General features: G+C 55.0%; 2 protein-coding genes across 2 annotated transcripts in view; one reads left to right on the plus strand and one right to left on the minus strand.

Moving 5' to 3' along the window:
• PKP4 (plakophilin 4) overlaps positions 1–3,706 on the minus strand; it is a 77,493-nt gene extending 73,787 nt beyond the window's left edge. Inside the window, exon 1 of the mRNA XM_071561882.1 lies at positions 3,619–3,706. The gene's annotated coding sequence lies outside the window, so the exon portion shown is untranslated. The remainder of the gene's footprint in view (positions 1–3,618) is intronic.
• A 197-nt stretch (positions 3,707–3,903) lies between these two features.
• CCDC148 (coiled-coil domain containing 148) overlaps positions 3,904–12,509 on the plus strand; it is a 70,840-nt gene continuing 62,234 nt past the window's right edge. Inside the window, exon 1 of the mRNA XM_071562752.1 lies at positions 3,904–4,441. The gene's annotated coding sequence lies outside the window, so the exon portion shown is untranslated. The remainder of the gene's footprint in view (positions 4,442–12,509) is intronic.

Here is a 12,509-nt window from a genome sequence, read left to right on the forward strand (position 1 = left end):
GCTGTGCCCACCCACCCCTGGCACGGGAAGGTACCACCCCGAAGCTGGGTAGCCTCTCACCCAGCTCCTGCACTCCTGCAGCCCTGGCCTCCAGGCTGGCACAGCACAGCAGAGCCCTGCAGGACAGGCCAGAGCACAGCCCAGCACAGGAGACCCTGCAGGACAGGCCAGAGCTCAGCCCAGCACAGCAGAGCCTGCAGGACAGGCCAGAGCACAGCCCAGCACAGGAGACCCTGCAGGACAGGCCAGAGCACAGTCCAGCACAGAAGACCCTGCAGGACAGGCCAGAGCTCAGCCCAGCACAGCAGAGCCTGCAGGACAGGCCAGAGCACAGCCCAGCATAGGAGACCCTGCAGGAAAGGCCAGAGCACAGTCCAGCACAGCAGAGCCTGCAGGAAAGGCCAGAGCTCAGCCCAGCACAGCAGAGCCTGCAGGAAAGGCCAGAGCTCAGCACAGCAGACCCTGCAGCAAAGGCCAGAGCACAGCCCAGCACAGCAGAGCCTGCAGGAAAGGCCAGAGCTCAGCACAGGAGACCCTGCAGCAAAGGCCAGAGCCCAGCACAGCAGAGCCTGCAGCAAAGGCCAGAACTCAGCACAGCAGAGCCTGCAACAAAGGCCAGAGCTCAGCACAGGAGACCCTGCAGCAAAGGCCAGAACTCAGCACAGCAGAGCCTGCAACAAAGGCCAGAGCTCAGCACAGGAGACCCTGCAGCAAAGGCCAGAGCCCAGCACAGCAGACCCTGCAGCAAAGGCCAGAGCTCAGCACAGCAGACCCTGCAGCAAAGGCCAGAGCTCAGCCCAGCAGAGCAGAGCCTGCAGGACAGGCCAGAGCACAGCCCAGCACAGCAGACCCTGCAGGAAAGGCCAGAGCTCAGCCCAGCAGACCCTGCAGCAAAGGCCAGAGCTCAGCACAGCACAGCAGAGCCTACAGGATAGGTCCCATTCCCGGGGCTGCTCTCCCCAGCCACGCTGGGAATGGCTGCAAAGCCGCTCCCCCAGAGCAGGACCTGTAACCCAGACCTCTGATCCCTGCCAAGGACAGGGACTAACAGAGCAGCACAGGCTGTGGCTGGTAACAGACTCCCAGGGATGCTTTGCCAGACAAGGATCACAAGTTCTGCTTGCTTTTTAGGGGTCTTTTCTGTCAAATATTACAATAAGTATACCCTGGTACTAAAGCCAACTACGCTTGCTTACACTCACAACAATTTCATTAAGCTCCCTGAACCAGTCACTGCTTTCCTGCACCAAACAAATAACCCAGTGTTGCAGGACTTGCTCATTTTCAGCATCACAATTAAGAAAGAAAAAAACCCACAGAGAATTAAAATATTACTCACGGAGTCGCATCTTTCAGAACTGCTTTAGCTTTTCATCTGTACTAAATGTATTTAAATAATCTATATAAAGTGGGGCAGAAGTACACAAAGTTATTAATTATGTTTCCTGTTTGGTTAACATGCAGAGTGTTTATCCACAGAGGCTTCTCTCACAGGACATGCAGATTACTAAACACCAGACACACGTTACTAATTGAGATTACTATTATTTGTACACAGCACGTTCTATCATTCAACATAAAAAATACACCAAAACTCACTGTAGATCCTATCTGGCTATTACACAAAGCTGCTATAAGAAAAATAATGTATCCTAGCACTTTCCTTGCTTACACTGTGTGATTGAAACCATGTTTATGATGAAGGGATCCTGTGTTGCTTTTAAAAAAGCAAACTCCAAAAGGTGTTATCTCATTGAAATTTTAATAAAAACTAGAACAAATTTTCCCCTCTTATAGAAGATTACCCTCTCACAAAACTTGCTCCAACTGCATTTTGTAGCAGAACTTCTATTATTAGTACTGCTATTTGTCCTGAACATCTAACAAGATGAAAGGAAAAAAAGACATCATTTTTACTGGAAAAGGCTCATCAACTGATCTCCCTTAATTAAAAATATTAATAACAACTTATTCCAGTAGCAATAGGCCCTTCAAAAGTAATTTCAACAGAACGTTACAGCAACCTGCTTTCCACAGACAGGTTACATTCATTTGACTGTAACAATGTAATGTTTAACTGAGACATTACAGCGGATAAAGCAACAAAAAGCTCTTCCCCCCAACCACACTCCCGCCACTTCAAACAGGATGGACAAGCCTGAATCAACGTCTCTCCAGAAACTGAACAAGTACATTTAGTAGGTTCCCATATTTTTATGACAATGAACAAATATTTGGCATTTACCTCAAGAATATAGTTATTGTTAAGGGAAAAACTTCATCGTCCTTGTCATGCCCTAATCTCCAAACTCCAAGTTATCAAAAAAAAGAATGTGTAAAAACTGAAAGGCTTGTTCATGCAACACTGCTGCTCCCAGTCCAACCACACCTTTTCCTTCAAACAGTCGAATCTGGAAGCAATGACTAATCTAAAATTAACAAGGAGCAGGAGGCTGTTAAAGAGGGGGAGAAAGGAGTACAAAGGTCTCTGGGGCAATCAAGGCGCTTGAGAAACACCCCGTTGTGTGCCGGTGAGCCGGGGATGCCTGCGGAGCGCCAGCGGGAACGGGCAGAGCGGGCTCGAGCCACCGACTCTGTTTTATCTCAGCTGAAACAGCCCAGCTTCAGCATCGTGCCGAGACTTCATTTCCCAGCTCTCCCAGCCCGAGCCCCAGCGGCTGCCCCCGGTAACCGGCACCTGCAGAGCACTTTCTGCTCTGGCACTGCAGCGAGCCCGGGCACGGCCGGCGGTGGCTCCGCGGGCAGCGCAGGCAGGTATCCCGGAGCCCCGCACTGTCCCGGTGTCCCCGCACCGCTCCAGCCCCGTCCCGGTGTCGCCGAACCGCCCCAGCCCCGTCCCGGTGTCCCAGCCCCGTCCCGGTGTCCCAGCCCCGTCCCAGCCCCGTCCCGGTGTCCCAGCGCCGCCCCAGCCCCGTCCCGGTGTCCCCGCACCGCCCCGGTGTCCCAGCCCCATCCCGGTGTCCCCGCCAGGCAGCGCGGGGGACACACCGCACAAAGTTCCCGCAGCCGGCGCGCCGGGTGCGGGCCGGGCAGGCTGCGCCGGTGCCGGTGCCGGCCAGCGGGAGCGCGGCCCGGAGCTCTGCTGGCAGACACGGCATGAACACACATTTAAATCCCGCGCAGGGCACACCGCGAGGGCGGCGGGGCCGGGGCCGCCCAGGCACACCGCGAGGCTGCCGGGCACACGCGGGAGCCCCCGGACGGCAGCGGGAGCCCGAGCCCTCGGCAGCCCCCGCAGTCCCCGGCGCTGCGGGCTCAGCTCGCTCCATCCATCCCTCCATCCATCCATGCCCGCGCCCCGGCCGCGCCGCCGCCCGTGGCCCTCCCGCTGCGGCTCCGCTCGGCTCGCGGCCCCGGCGGGCCCGGGCTCCGGCAGCGCCCGCGGCAGCGGCCCCTCCGCCCGCAGGGCCCCTCCGCACAGCCCCGCCGGGCTCCGGGCGGCTCCGCGGGCACACAGGGCGCGCTGCGCTCCACCCGCGGGCCGCGCGCGGGTCCGCCCCGGGCGGCGGCGGCTCCTCGGCCACGGAGCCCCGTCGGGCTCCGCCGCTCGCCTCCTCTCCCCCGGCCCCCTCACGCCCCGGCCCGGCCCGCACTCACCGCGCTCCCCCCGCGCTCCCTCCGCTCCCTCAGCGGCCCCGCCGGGCGCGCCCGCCCCGCCGCGGGGGCTCCATCGGCGGCCACGCCCCGCCCCGCGCAACGCGTCACGCGCCGCCCGCACCGCCGCCCGCGCCCATTGGCCCGCCGGCCAGCGGCGCGCCGTCCCATTGGCTGCTGCCCCGCGATAAACCCGCCAATAGCGGCACGACTTGAGGTTGCCGTGGTTACCGATGCCGAGCGGCGGGGACGGGGCGGGCGAGAGCGGGACTGGGACTGGGCCCGGGCCCGGCGGAACCGGACCGGGCCGAGCCGAACTGAGCCGGACCCGGCCCAACCCGGCGGAACCGGACCGGGCCGACCCGAACTGAGCCGGACCCGGCCCAACCCGGCGGAACCGGACCGGGCCGAGCCGAACTGAGCCGGACCCGGCCCAACCCGGCGGAACCGGACCGGGCCGAGCCGAACTGAGCCGGACCCGGCCCAACCCGGCGGAGCCGGACCAGGCTCGGCCGAGCCGAACTGAGCCGGACCGGGCCCGGCGGAGCCGACCCGGCCCAACCTCGCGGAGCCAGACCGGGCCCGGCCGAGCTGATCTGAGCTGGACCCAGCCCAACCCGGCGGAGCCGTACCGGGCCCAGCCGAGCCGAACTGAGCTAGACCAAGCCCAACCCGGTGGAGCCGGACCGGGCCGGGCCCGGCCGAACTGAGCCGGACCCAGCCCAGCCCAGGCGAACCGCACCCGCCGGGACCGGCGCTGTGCCCGGGGTGGCCCTGCTGCGAGCGCCCGTCGGACGAGCCCGCGGAGCCGCGGGACTCCCTCGCGGTGAGTCTCCGAGCGCGGTGGGCGCGCCGAGCGGCCGGGTGCGGAACGGACGGGGCTGAGTGAGGGGCGACTGGTGCCGCAGAGGCGGGCCCGCCCCGCTGCATCCCGTGCCACGTGCCCCGCGAGCGCCCGCCCGGGCGGAGGGGCTGGAGCGGCCGAGCCGCCGTGTGTCCTCTGAACTGACCCTCTCTGTAGGGCCGGGCCCCGCCGTGTCCCCCCGAACTGACCCCCTCTGTAGGGCCGGGCCCCGCCGTGTCCCCCCGAACTGACCCCCTCTGTAGGGCCGGGCCCCGCCGTGTCCCCCCGAACTGACCCTCTCTGTAGGGCCGGGCCCCGCCGTGTCCCCCCGAACTGACCCTCTCTGTAGGGCCGGGCCCCGCCGTGTCCCCCCGAACTGACCCTCTCTGTAGGGCCGGGCCCCGCCGTGTGCCCCCTGAACTGACCCGCTCCTTGGGGCCGGGCCCCGCCGTGTCCCCCCGAACTGACCCGCTCTGTAGGGCCGGGCCCCGCCGTGTCCCCCCGAACTGACCCTCTCTGTAGGGCCGGGCCCCGCCGTGTGCCCCCGAACTGACCCGCTCCTTGGGGCCGGGCCCCGCCGTGTCCCCCCGAACTGACCCTCTCTGTAGGGCCGGGCCCCGCCGTGTCCCCCCGAACTGACCCGCTCCTTGGGGCCGGGCCCCGCCGTGTCTCCTCCGGACGTACAGCCCGCGGCACTGCTCAGACCCGACGAGCCAAGTCCAGGTCTTTGGGAAAGAGTGGAAAGTATTTCCCATAGTGTTCGAACATCCCACTGTGTTGGAGCTTCTGGTAGTGCCCAAACTCTCTTGGTGGCGCAGGAGTCACAGATGGACCAAAGAAAAGCTCGTGTCTCTGAAGATGCAGTGAAATGCTTCAGTAACAGCTTCTGGGGAGAGGTCACATGTGTTAAAGGCTTGGTCAGGCTTTTGCAGTGTGTGCCTGTCCCAGACAGACCGTCCAGGTGTGTGACCAGTTTTCCATTCACCGTTTCCCTCCTCTCTGTGGCAATAGGCACTCACCACTTCATTGAAGAATGTGGTGATGACATTGTAAGTGGCTAAAAGGAGCCAAGACCAAATTGCCACTTGAATCTTCCCAGAAGTGCCTACGTTCTCATTTTATTCTATTATGCTTTTGCCTTTTATCTCTTCCTGATACTTGTCTAGCAGGCTGAAAGGCTCTGGATACTCTCCTGCAGGCAAACTCGTGTGTGAGGTGTATTCAGTGGCAGCTCTTGCTGTCTGAAGAGGTTGTTTTATTCACCCTTTCCTCTGTTTCACTGAGGCACACTGTGTAGCAATCCTGCTATAAACTAACTGTGAAAATAGTACCTGCATTTTTAATGGTTTTTTTTTCCATCCAGGCCAGTTTTTCAGTTTAGTGTTTGATGGGATTCACCACAGTTTTATCTTGGGCATGAGGACCATGAGAACTGGGACGAGGTTCAGTCAGTGCTGACACTGCTGGCAGAACTGTGTCCTTCCTTCTGCTCAGGGAGGAGCTGCAGGTAGGGAGGAGGTAGCTGAACATGGAGAATCACCTTTAAACTCAGAATTCAGAGTCCATTCTCCTAATTTCCCCCTGGGAATGCAATCTGCTGCACAGAAACCGTGTAGGTTATTGGTATGATATCTAATCCATGAGGTGCTTGTTGCATAGAACAATCCATTAGGAACTCCCACAGTATGATCATATGTGACTTGGAAAACATTTGGCAGCTGAAAACACTGGTCTTGGGTTCTCACTGCTCTGAAAAATGATTAATACAACGTGAAGTGTATGTAAAATGTTACCAAACCACAATGGTGGCCTCCTTTGGCCTCCTTCTAGGAAATGGGAAACAGGAGCTGAGAGGAATAACTGTAGAAACAGTAAAATAAAGAGTAACCAGAGTGAAATAAGTGGGGGGAAAGGTCACATGAGAGTGGAGAGCTTAGAGAAAAGGTAAAAGAAAATGTGAAGTATGTAGATCTAGAGTAAAGAGAAAATACAGAACCTGTGAGAGCAGTGACCTTCATTAGTTGCAAGGTTGCTTCTACCAAAGGTATAGTGGATTAATTAAATTAACTTCCCATCAGTCTCAGCTGGCTTTAACCTGTAACTTGGATACTGAGGCCTTGGCTCAGCTTGCCCAGGTAACAGGTTTGGGAATGAAGAAGCTGACTGGCCCCCAGTGAACTGAGCCCTTCCTGAGGTCACTGCAGGAGGCACAGGCTGCTGGCAGGACACGGGGGGTGCCACCATGCCATCCCAGCCCTGCCAGGCTCTGGGGGTCCCCAGGGGGGCTGTAACCCCCAGGATGGTCAGGAACAGGCTGTTCCCAGAGCCCTGTGTCCCTGGGGAGTCGGGCACTGCCAGGGCTGGCTGTGCTTTGCAGCTTCCCACTGGGGTGAGGTGGGAGAGGGTAAGACAAACTGGCAAGGAGAAAAGGATCTTGAGACAGTTTGTTTTGGCACAAGTTTAAAGAACGAAAAGTACCATTCTGAGGTCCTGTCACATCTGGAAATACATTGGGTGAGTGTCAGTGAAGAGCAGCTCTTTGGTTCTGTCGGGAATGACTCATCCCCTCCGAGCTGGCGTGTTTGTTTTGGCACCCCGAGCAGCCAGCGCATTATCTAATTGATGCTCTGTGTCCCAGCCCAGCAATCCTGCCTGGTTATCCCTGCCCTGAGCCCAACAGGGACCACAGAGCCTGGGGAAAGGAACCTCATTTGAACTTTCCAGTGCAAATCGCTGCATGCCTTGATTCCTTGTTCCATTACCTGATAGTGGCCTTTGTCAAATATATGTTTAAATTCTTGTATCAGTTTCAGGATCGGCAACAAACAAGTACAGTTTCTTTTTATTCACCTTCTCTGGGATGTATCTGGAAAGGAAAATGGTCTATTTCATTCTCAGCATCACTTGGAAAGTCTTGTTTCCACTGTGTTTGCAATTCATAAAGATCTAGTGCTGTGTTTTCCTTCAGAGCCTTATTGGTTTCCTTTGAGCCTTAAATCTGATGTCCTGAACTGCTTGTGCTTGTTTTCCAGTGGGTTAGATGGCACCACAGGTAACAGGTATTTGCTGGTTGTTTTGCTGCTGTTGTGCTCTTTGAGTGTTTCAAGCCCTTATATTTTTCTGCTTCATTTAATCTATTCTGAATTAAATTCAAGTCTTTGTTTTTATATATATTCCATCTTTAATTTTAGTGATTATTTCTATACTTACAATGTTGTCAAGGTTTTCTTATCACATGTCAGAATGCAGGCATGGTGGCTAAAAAGTGAGAATTGTTGGCACAGAACACTTGGACCTTGAAAATGGGGGATTATGAAGACAAATACCAGTCACAAAAACTGTTTTCCTGTCTCCGCCTTTTCTTCCCCCTGGAGGCTATTTAGGACTTTCTATTTTATCTATAAGAGATTACAGATACTGAAGTTACAAAGGTTTGGGAAAAAATACCTGGTGAAGAGAGTGATGCTCATGGCAGGCTAACTGAACACACAGGCAGCTGTTTACCACTCACATGGGAAATTATTTAGATGTGTGGGGTGTTTTTCCCTTGTTAAAACCTACAATTTGATTTCAAAAGTTTCTGCAAGCCATTGTGTTCGTGTCACAGGCACTCAGTCAGTCATGATACAATTGATTTGGGGTAATTTGGGAACTGTAATTTCTTTTGGTATAAAAAGCACTAAATGTTCTCCTGCTTTTTCTTGGTTACCTGGGAGGTGTGGCACCTGACAGGTGTATTTCTGCAGCTGTGGGGGGCTGAGGTTTTGCTGTTTCAGCAAGAGCTTTTAGAGAAATGTTCTGTTTCAGGCAGTGCCATTCAGAATTACTGCTCTGCTGTGAGTGCAGGTTATGCTCTCCCTGTGGTACAACAAAACACTGAGGAAAACTATTTGAATACTGCCAGGTTGTTTGCATTTTCTTCTGGTTTTTCTTTCATGGCTTTGAAGCACCAAGTAGGAGTGTTTGGTTCCAGATCCTACAGAGTGCTCAGCACGAGCACCAGCCCTGTGATGGCAGAGCCCCTGAGCTGTGGCACAGCTGCCAGGGGACGGACAATGCTGCCCTGTCAGGGTATCTCAGCCTTCCCTGTGCCAGCAACAGGATCCTGCAACTGTGCAGGCAGCTGGATTGCACAGCTGATCCAGTTTCCCCAGAAACCTCCTCACCACATGTGCTCTTGTTTCTTCAGTTGGATCAGTTTCCTGAAGAAGTGCCCTGTTCCTGCCTCTGATGCCTGTGCTGAGGAGTGGGAAGGTCACTGGGGACAGAGGGCACAGGGACTCCTCCCTTGGCACTGGGAATGGGGGTGGTCTCCTCCCTTGGCACTGGGAATGGGGGGTCTCCTCTTTTGGCACTGGGAATGGGGGGGTGTCCTCCTTTGGCACAGGGAAGGAGGGGGGGGTGTCCTCCTTTGGCACAGGGAAGGAGGGGGGGGTGTCCTCCTTTGGCACTGGGAAGGAGGGGGGGTGTCCTCCTTTGGCACTGGGAATGGAGGCGAGGGGGTCTCCTCCTTTGGCACTGGGAATGGAGGCGGGGGGGTCTCCTCCTTTGGCACTGGGAATGGAGGGGGGGTCTCCTCCTTTGGCACTGGGAAGGAGGGGGGGTGTCCTCCTTTGGCACTGGGAATGGAGGCGAGGGGGTCTCCTCCTTTGGCACTGGGAATGGAGGCGGGGGGGTCTCCTCCTTTGGCACTGGGAATGGAGGGGGGGGGGTCTCCTCCTTTGGCACTGGGAATGAAGGGGGGGGTCTCCTCCTTTGGCACTGGGAATGGAGGCGGGGGGGTCTCCTCCTTTGGCACTGGGAATGGAGGCGGGGGGGTCTCCTCCTTTGGCACTGGGAAGGAGGGGAGGGGTCTCCTCCTTTGGCACTGGGAATGGAGGCGGGGGGGTCTCCTCCTTTGGCACTGGGAATGGAGGCGGGGGGGTCTCCTCCTTTGGCACTGGGAATGGAGGGGGGGTCTCCTCCTTTGGCACTGGGAATGGAGGGGGGGTCTCCTCCTTTGGCACCGGGAATGGGGGGCCTCCTCCTTTGGCAGCAAGGGGGAATGCTTTGCATGTTTTGCCCTGGACAGCTGTTTCAGCAGGGTGGAGGTTGGAGGGGCAGCAGCTTCCTGGGCCACAGTGTGGGCTCAGGGACCTTCCCTTGGCCAAGGCAGAGCGTCCTGTCCCCACAGGTTTCCTCACCAGGTGGTGCAGCCCCGGGAGCTGCGTGTGGGTTGTGTTTGGGCTGCAGGGGCACAGAAAAAGGGATGTCCTCAGGTGTTGCTGGAGCCAATTGTGAAAGCAGGTTTGATCCCAGGTATGCACCTGTGGGTCAGGGCTGCTTGTGACAGAACTGGACACTTGGCCACAGCCAGGTGGGTGCTTGGGTGAGAGGATGGGAAGGAATCACCAAGTGGGATGTCCAATAAAGACAAGGTGATCAGAGTTGGCCTGTTCTGTGGCTTTTCAGGTCCTTCTAAGTAGAAACATGTAAAAAAAAAGAACAACCAGAGCAGAAAACAACTACCCCCAAAGCCCACAGATAAAGGAAAAACCCCACCAGGCCATCTCTGACCTATGCAGGTACTTGTACCTGTCTGCTCAAGGACAGGGGAAGGGCTGCTGAAATCCTCTGCAGTTCTCAGGCTGAGCAGAATATTGCCCATCTTTGTACTAGGCTGTGTTTGAGGGCTGGGAAAAATGCTGAGAAATTAAATAAATTGTAATCTTTCATACCAGACTGGGGGTACAGAATTTCAAACTGAAATCTAAAGATCCTTATGATTAAGGAGGAAATGAAAGAAAAAAGCTTGATTCATATTTCCAGACTGTACATTTCTCATGGCTGTAACTGGGAGGCTGCAGACAAGCATGGGTTGTTTTTTGTAGTAGGACTTCATCAACATTATGCAATAATTTAAAGTGAAGTTGTGCCAAATGCTTCCCTGAACACAACTCTGTGAATCTGGCCTAGCAAAACTGGCAAAGGCTGTACAAAATTATACTGATGCTGCTGACAAAATAACCTGCAGTGGCTCCTAAATCACAGGAAGTGTCTGTCCCTCTGGCTTCTCTCTCTCAGGCTGCAGACAAACGTTCTGCTCTGACTCCTGCTGTGCTGCTGAGACAAAAATCAGCTGGGCTGGCAATACAGAGTCAGCCCAACCTCGCAGGGTCCTGCTCCCTCAGGTTCCTCTGTCCCCTTGGCCCTGGCTGTGCCCCACCTGCAGCTCGGAGAGGGAAGGGCCTGGGAGGCAGCAGAGATGCAGAACTGCTCTGAATTGAACCATAAATGTGCAAATCACTGCAACTCCAGACAGCCACAGCTTCTCCCAGGCTGTAACAGGGAAAAGTATCTTGGCTTAAGGAGAAATTGGACTTATTTAGAGTAGTGTATTCCTGAAGCCCTGATAGTCTGTACCCCCAACAGCATAAACTAATCAGCTGCCTTTTGGCTGCAGCTCCTTAGGAGGGGCTGGCACAACCTGGTCTGTAGCAGAGCTGTGGGAAGGAGGCCTTTCCATACAGAGGCCTTTCCAGCAGTGGGGCAGGGAACCTTTCCATGCAGATTTGGGTTTCTGAACCAAATCAGTAACAAAGCCAGCATGGAAATGTGGTGGGTGGAAATGCTTTAGTTTGAAATACTACACAGAAAGCAAGAGCAAAATGTGAGGGCAACTTCAAATCACCTTTTTAATTCCATAAAACAGGGAGCTGGACTCCTGTTTCCCTTCCTGCTTTGAGAAAATCTGGGCTTTAGGTAGGTACAGAAAATGAAGCTATCATGACTCTGAAAGTACATTTCCAATTGTTCATTTTGCAGCCCTGGAAACAAAATCACAGCGGTCGATTTATCTGGAGAGCAATGAGGCTGCAAGGTACAAACTGGAGCCCTGATACTTTGCACAGGCTCTTTAAGCCCAGGTTTTTGTTGGGGTTTTTAGAGTGCCTCACTGACTGCTGCTTACTCTGAGCTTTCTCCCTGTCTCCCACGGAACTGCTGCTACTTTATATTGATTGTTTCAGTGCCTGACGGTGTAGCAGATGTGGTGCCTGTTGCAAACACGCTGTCCTGCTGCAGCTGCTTTGAGGAGCAAACCATCCCTACCTATCCCTGCCTGTAAAGCTGCACCCTTACCCCTCAGCCCTGCATTATTGCACCTGGAATCCACCTCTGAGATTCCCGTGGTGCAGCACAGATCCTGCTCTGGACAGGGGTGCAAAGCCCAGGTGCTGTTCTGTACTGCAGGAACGTTGGTTCTCTGCAGGTTTGTGTTACAGCATCTTTATTTTGTAGTGCTGAAAGGATTCTGCAGGTGTGAGTGCTTTGTGTGATGGATGCAGAGCTGCAGAGGGGCAAGTTGTTTGCTGCACCTTCCAAACATCCCACTCTCCACACAGCAGAGCCAATAACAGGAATGATTTATGGACCAGGCAGTTACAGGTCGATTTAAAACATTTGTTATTTCTTCAGTAATGAAGAAAATTATAGAGTGCTATAATGGATAACTCAGCCTCACATCTTCCAATAAATCTTTAAATGAATATCTTCAAGCATATTGTTGTTAACTGTTGTTATCCATGGAAGTAATAAATAGAAAGCTAGATGGAACATTAATAAAAAGATGTAATAAAACTGCAAATTTCTCCTGTTCAAATACAGAAGTCTGTAAATGATGCCTCTGAATTTCTGTCTCCAGCTCAGCAAAGCAGGATTTTGTCCAGGATTGCTCAGCCCCATGCCAGGAATTGTCCAGAGAAGCTGTGGCTGCCCCTGGATCCCTGGGAGTGTTCCAGGCCAGGCTGGATGGAGCTGTGAGCACCCTGGGACAGTGGGAGGTGTCCCTGCCCAGCAGGGCTGGGGCTGGATGGGCTTTGGGGTCCCTTCCCACCCCAACAGTTCTGTGATAATTAACCCCCAGAAGCACCAGAGGATTTCTCCTTTCCCCTCTCTTTGTCAAACCTTGCCGTTGCCTCCTGTGCCGGCTGGAGCTTTGGAATCAACACACCGGGGCAGGGAAAGTGGATTGGGCTTGTTGTGTTCAAAGCAAAACAACCTGAAGTGCCAC

This window comes from Pithys albifrons, chromosome 8 (genome assembly GCF_047495875.1).
Source record: "Pithys albifrons albifrons isolate INPA30051 chromosome 8, PitAlb_v1, whole genome shotgun sequence".
Taxonomy (NCBI): domain Eukaryota; kingdom Metazoa; phylum Chordata; class Aves; order Passeriformes; family Thamnophilidae; genus Pithys; species Pithys albifrons.